The following is a 6,731-nucleotide window of genomic DNA, read 5'->3' as shown; positions in this document are numbered from 1 at the left end:
TGCCTGTTCACACTTATCAGAGGGGTACACAAATCCACAGTTTTGACTAACTTTTTTTTTACGGAAGTTGCGGCTGCTGAGCGGGTTAGGCGGCTGACTCTGCGTGCTGGTGATTAGGTGCCAGGGTGCTAGACCAAAAAGTGCTAGACTATGTACTTTACTAGGAAAGTGTAATCCCAAATATGACATATGTAAAATTTATATATATGCATTTTAAGATTCAAGGGCATTGGTCGAAATAAATATTCTGCCGCTGTGTAACCATAGTTTTAACCAGAAACTATAGATTGTGCCAGGATCATATTTCTGAGGACGATTTTCATTATCAGATGATGACCATCTCCAATGAAACCTATCTAATCGACGTGTATGATTTATGTATTGGTGATTATGTAACTGTACTCGGGACACATATGTATACATAGTCTGTATACTTCGTTTGTTCTTTATACTTAGATTTATTTTGTTTGCGTTTGGTTTTTGATGTGTACATCTTTTGTCGTTTTGTCGGAGAGGTGGGGATGGGGACGAAAATTAAAAAAGGCAAAATTCAATAACTGATATAACAAGAACTAATGTAGCATACTGGAGTTGACAGTTCAAAGGTAAGCTCAAAGATTTCAAAGTGGTAAACGTTTAAAACCAGTATCATTGAAGGTTTTCTCCAGGATACGGTCATTCAATGTGTATTGCAATGCTCATACCTTGAAGAAGGGGTCACAATGGTTATTCATATCAGTTGATCCATGCGAAATACTGCAGGTCTATATCACAGGGCTCAAATTTATGTTACCGCTTGTAATCGTTTGACACAGATGAAAAGAGAACACTCTTCAAAAGACTGCTATGAAGGACATGTCATTTTGAATAGCTTGAATAACATTGACGGAACTCACACAAATAGCAGTAAGACATATAACACTAGTACTACTGAACATGGCCGCTGAACCTCTTATAATGCTGAACGTGGCCGCTGAATCTCGGACAACGTGGTCAATTTTCTGTTAACGTCGGAAAGACACATTCAACGTCGAGTGAAGATTAGAGCATAAGTGCCCGGCTCGATACAGGTATTGCCTTCAGTATATTCCTATGTTAACCGTAACTGTTCGACTCATACTCTCTATGGCCGTGCTGACAGTAGCTGTTATGTTTTGTTATATGGGGTGTGCTCAAATAAGGCGTTGGGGCTTCTTAGCGACACGCTCCTTGAATATGAATTCAGGATAGGTGACTATTTTATGTTACCTTTGAGCCACTTTTTCTTACCGACTCTTGAAGGTCGGGCTAAGAGCCGGTCTTCGGCAACCGGCGACAAACCGGATCGGAATGGTCAAGCTCGCTGACATGGCCGATGCATGTCATGGTATCACAGCTGAGTATATCGATGCTCATGATATCAACCACTGGATTGTATGTGCCAGACTCCTAAATAGCTGGAATATTGTTGAGTGTTATACAAATAGTTATTTTCCGAAACCCAATGACATCTTCTAAATATTAATAGATGATAGATATGCTGACATTCAAACGCCCACTGAATACATTGCATGAATTGTGACAAGAGACCTTCACCTTCCAAATTACGTTTTAAGACCTTTGGTAGCGTGTGTCTGTCACAGAAATTAAGTTTACTGCCGGATGAAAAAATCATTTAGTATCAGTTCTAATGGAAACTGACACGTATACTTAACATATAAACATTATCTGAAAACATCATTTGTAACATGACTTCGTCAGATGGCCATGTGTACAAGTTAAATACTCGGTTCATGATGTTTGTGTTTCAGTTTGATCAACCCTTGACAACCATGACCATTTCCTTATTAGTTTTTGTGTGCATCTGCATAATCATCGCACTAGTATTGGCGGGCTGCATCCTGCTCTGTGTGCGAGCAAAGAGGCAAAGAGGCACTTCCAATACAAGGTTCATATACATTCGCGTGAGGGATTCACGGTCAAGGTTAAGGACGACGAGTGCTCCAGCAAACCCATCAACAACGCTGCAGCATTTTCAACCACCCCCGCCATATTCGGAAGTTGGAACCACGTACAACGGACATGGAAACGCTGCCTTAGCGCCTCCACCGAGCTATGCTCAAACCATCAGTCAGGGCGTGATGGACAATCACATAATTGGACAAAATGGCGCAGTAGGACCGGGATTGACAGCAGCCCCGGTATGAATGTGAATCGTGTATTCGACAGTCTAATTTGCCTCGGCAATATTTCAAAGGAACACTTATCTGAAGATCGGCACAATGTGTGAAGCCCATTCTGGACTATAATGGAGTATATATCCTGCATTATGTCGTAATTATCAAGCTGGTTTGCGCTTTATTTCGTTTTCATTCTGGGTGGGTTGGATAGCGAAAATCCTGGGTTCGATTTCCCAAATGGGCACTATGTTCGGAGCAAATTCCTGGAGTCCCCCGCCCTGATTTGGCTGGAATATTGTTAAAACTATTGTGCAAAACAAAACTCATTTACTCATTTATCTGCAGATATGTCAGAAAAGTGCACTTTAGGGAATATCTTACATTTATTGTCCATTTTGAATTTTCATGAGTCGGAAACGTCACGAACGGAAGATCCTATACATATTAATAGCATAACCTTTAGAAGATATCACTAGTTCAGATATATGCCGAAAGACTGTCATTAGATCATGTGTCAAAAGTGTGGTTGAAAGGTCATACCTCAGTTCTCATTTGTCCACGTCATACTGGTCATCTTGACCAGCTCTGGGAGCGACCATATTGAAACTATCGACCAGTTCCGCTTGTTCTTGTAATTTCCACATTACGACGATACAATAGGTCAACAGTCGCAGTCTTTACGGCATTTTCCGATAACTCTTTGCTCATTTTCAGATGTTTTAATGAGCTGTACCAGTTTTTTGTCTGTTCCAAGTTACTTGGGATTGATTTGTGACTACTTTGTTACTATGGGTTAGCCATAAGGTACACAGTAGTGCTTCCGGTTTCCCTTGATTAAACTCACATTTCAAGGCAGGTGTGTATATTTTACTCACAAATGAAGACAGGTGTGTTTATGTTGCAGCCCTATGGCAAGAGTGTGAAAAGGACTTATAAACCTTATGGCTCTTTAACTGAAGCTTTCAGCTGGAGTCAGGGCAAATGTAAACACTGATATTCTTTACGAAATATATATTTTTTTAATTCCAAAGCCTGTGTGCCTCACACTGAGCAGTTGTTGATGAAGGCTGCTGGTTGCTGCTATGCCTGTTTGGGAATACATACCCAGGTTATGTGGCCAACCTACAGGTAATTCACGTTCATTGTACATAATTCATCATCAATGCTTGCGTAATACATTAATTTTGCATATGTCATCGTAAACACGTGTTGGGTTCATGACATTTCATGTATACACACGTTGACGACTTCTATTAAGTAAACGATAATCAGCTAAAATGAAGATCTTGTTTCACACGTCATTGTACCCCAATTGCGGTTGTTCATGATATCAGTCAATGGTTTGTCTGATCCAGTCCCGAGTATTTACTGTCTGCAATTGCTGAAAACAAATTGGTCAAAACAACACCCAAGCATCCAGCAACTCAACTTACTCAGCGATTATCCATGTTTCATGTGAGACCACGCCATTCAAAGTATAATTATTTGAACGGAAATTGTGCCATGTTTTCAATATAGCATATATGGTCCCTTAATTCGTGGCTAACTTTATGCCAACATCGCTAACATCTGAAGGGATTGTGTATAACCAGCCATGGTCCTTAATGGTAGCCAAATTATTGTAAGTCCGTATGGTCTGGGAAGATTATTTACCTTGTTGATATTAGTGATTTATAGCCCATGTTTATATTGTATGGTTGCGTGTCGATTATTGCTTTCAAGATACATGCTACTTTTAGTGTAAATCTGTGTATGACAGTACTGTTCCATTGCTGACGAGTATTCATCATACTATCATCTATGTTTTAGGAATAAACAACCTTCTTAGTCACAATATGGCTGCCTATGTGACCTCAAACTGTGAATTTAGGTCTTCACCGCTTGGAGTCAATGCATTTATCGAGGCGGAACTGCTGATGTCACGAAGTCGTTTGTTGTTAATATGAGATCTCACGAGGTGAAGAGACGTGTCCTTGAACTCGTCTTGTGTGTTGTATTTTTAAGGGTTATGTCTTTGTAGAAACGTATGTGTGGTATACATGTTTCGTGTAACAAATACTTTCATAAATAAGGAAAAACTACCTGTTGTGACCTACTGTGGCTTACATACAGTTATTTAATCCTACCAAACAGGTATTGAGAAACTCATTAACTCTAAGCAATTCAACGGCTAGTCAATGCATTGGATTAAATATGGCGCTTTGGATTTCTTTAACATTGTTCGTCTTCGGATAACTCCACCACACACCGACTGGAGTTTGTAATTAGCAACCCGCTCCACCTACACATCATTCCTTTACTCCCTAACTACATCCGCTATGACATTCTTTCGCCTCCATTAGATTAGACTTAATACCACATGCCATTGTGTTCATTCAGTGTATTTCTACGACAGTATCGAAGAAATATCGACAGTCGCATTGAAATGCTCTGTGTGGACGCGTGCGTGTATATATGACCATATCTGCACAATGGACGTTGAGGAAAATAACAACAATATTAGAATATTACCACTTGTTCCGTAAATGAGTTACTTAATATGTCAGTGGAAAAGATAAGTTAAGCTACTGTGTCACTTTGTAGCTGTTGACAAGGTAAGATTATATTTGCGACGTGATATTTACCATGCATAATGTACAGTTGTTCAAGGTAAATTGCTGCGCTTATAGACTTACCTTACATGTACGCGTTGCAGTATTTCAATTGTTCTGATTACAATACTGTCTGTGTTAGCGCTACATTCACGCTGATTAATTTCTTTAAAACGGTAAATGGTCATTACCTGAGTCGCTGGACGTTCATGTCACAGTAAGATGCTGACGACATAACTGTAATAAACCAACGTCTAAAAGTAACCTGGCAGCTGATTTTAAGTTCGATAGCCAAAACACAAATAACTGCAATAAGTTCATCCCGAGTGTTGGGAGCTCGCATTTGTCTTTCCATGATCAACAGGTAATCTCTGGGATTACAATCTAGAGAGTTGGCCACAGTAACGCATGAACGTTGTTGACGTTAATAAAGGTTTGCACGACGTTATCAATGATGATGACATTGACTGCAAACTTTCTCTGGAAACTCAAGTTTCACACTTGTGTATATGCTGCTACTTCCATATCAGAAACTTTGGATCCATTCGCCATCTGTTGACACAAGATGCGCGTGTTTCATGAGAAGTTTAGTCCTATCCCGTCTCGATTACTATAACAGTTTATTGTTTGGATACGTCTAAGTTACAGAACACTGCTGCCCGTATTATAGCAAGAAGTAAACGATCTTGTCACGTAAAATTATCACTTATTCTCCGATCTCCAATCTCCCCATTCGCTTCACATTCCTGAACGTATCAAATTCGAAACATCAGGCAGTTCACAACATGGGACCTGGCTATCTTCAAGACGTCATCAAGCTGGGCCATCCCTCCAGAACTCTCAGCTCACATGATCAGTTTCTACTGTCCATGCCTGCTTATAAACTCAAATCGTTTGGTACCAGGTCCTTTTAGCATGCAGCTGCTACCCTTTGAAACTCTGTGTCTATTGATCAAAAACTAGTACCAGCTCTGCCACTCTTCAAAAGAGTTTCATAAGTCCATGCATTTTCTTGCACACATGAACTGTACGGAAGCGCTGAAGGGACATGAGTATGAGAATTTTTGTTAATATATATTTCGTGCGCACGAGATACTATAGCGTGCGCATGATATAATATAGCGTGCACACGATTTACGAAAGCGTGCGCACGTTATACGAAAACGTGCGCACGATATAATATAGCGTGCGCACGATATACCAAAGTGTGCGCACGATATGATAAAGCGTGCGCACGATATAATAAAGCGTGCGCACTATATAACATAGCGTGCGCACAAAATGAAAGGAGACACGTATTTTTAAATGTTAAATCGTGCGCACGAGATACTATAGCGTGCGCACGGTATAGTATAGTGTGCGCACGATTTAACAAAGCGTGCGCACGATTTTACATAGCGTGCGCACGATATGATATAGTGTGCGCACGCTTTGTTAAATCGTGCGCACACTATACTATACCGTGCGCACGCTATAGTATCTCGTGCGCACGATTTAACATTTACATAGCGTGCGCACGATATGATATAGTGTGCGCACGCTTTGTTAAATCGTGCGCACACTATACTATACCGTGCGCACGCTATAGTATCTCGTGCGCACGATTTAACATTTAAAAATACGTGTCTCTTTTCATTTTGTGCGCACGCTATGTTATATAGTGCGCACGCTTTATTATATCGTGCGCACGCTTTATCATATCGTGCGCACGCTTTGGTATATCGTGCGCACGTTTTCGTAAATCGTGTGCACGCTATATTATATCATGCGCACGCTATAGTATCTCGTGCGCACGAAATATATATTAACAAAAATTCTCATACTCATGTCCCTTCAGCGCTTCCGTAGAACTGACTGACAGGGCTTTGAGCATTGCCCTTGTGTGGCGGAAGTTGGCGTTATATAAATACTGTTATCATTATTTTTTAAAGAGTATTATGCACACTTTTAGACAGGGTGTGTTTACTGTCGTTCATCTTGA

Source organism: Haliotis asinina, chromosome 3, assembly GCF_037392515.1.
Source record: "Haliotis asinina isolate JCU_RB_2024 chromosome 3, JCU_Hal_asi_v2, whole genome shotgun sequence".
NCBI classification, from domain to species: domain Eukaryota; kingdom Metazoa; phylum Mollusca; class Gastropoda; order Lepetellida; family Haliotidae; genus Haliotis; species Haliotis asinina.
The sequence above is the reverse complement of the archived record's forward strand: the minus strand, read 5'-3'. Positions refer to the sequence as shown.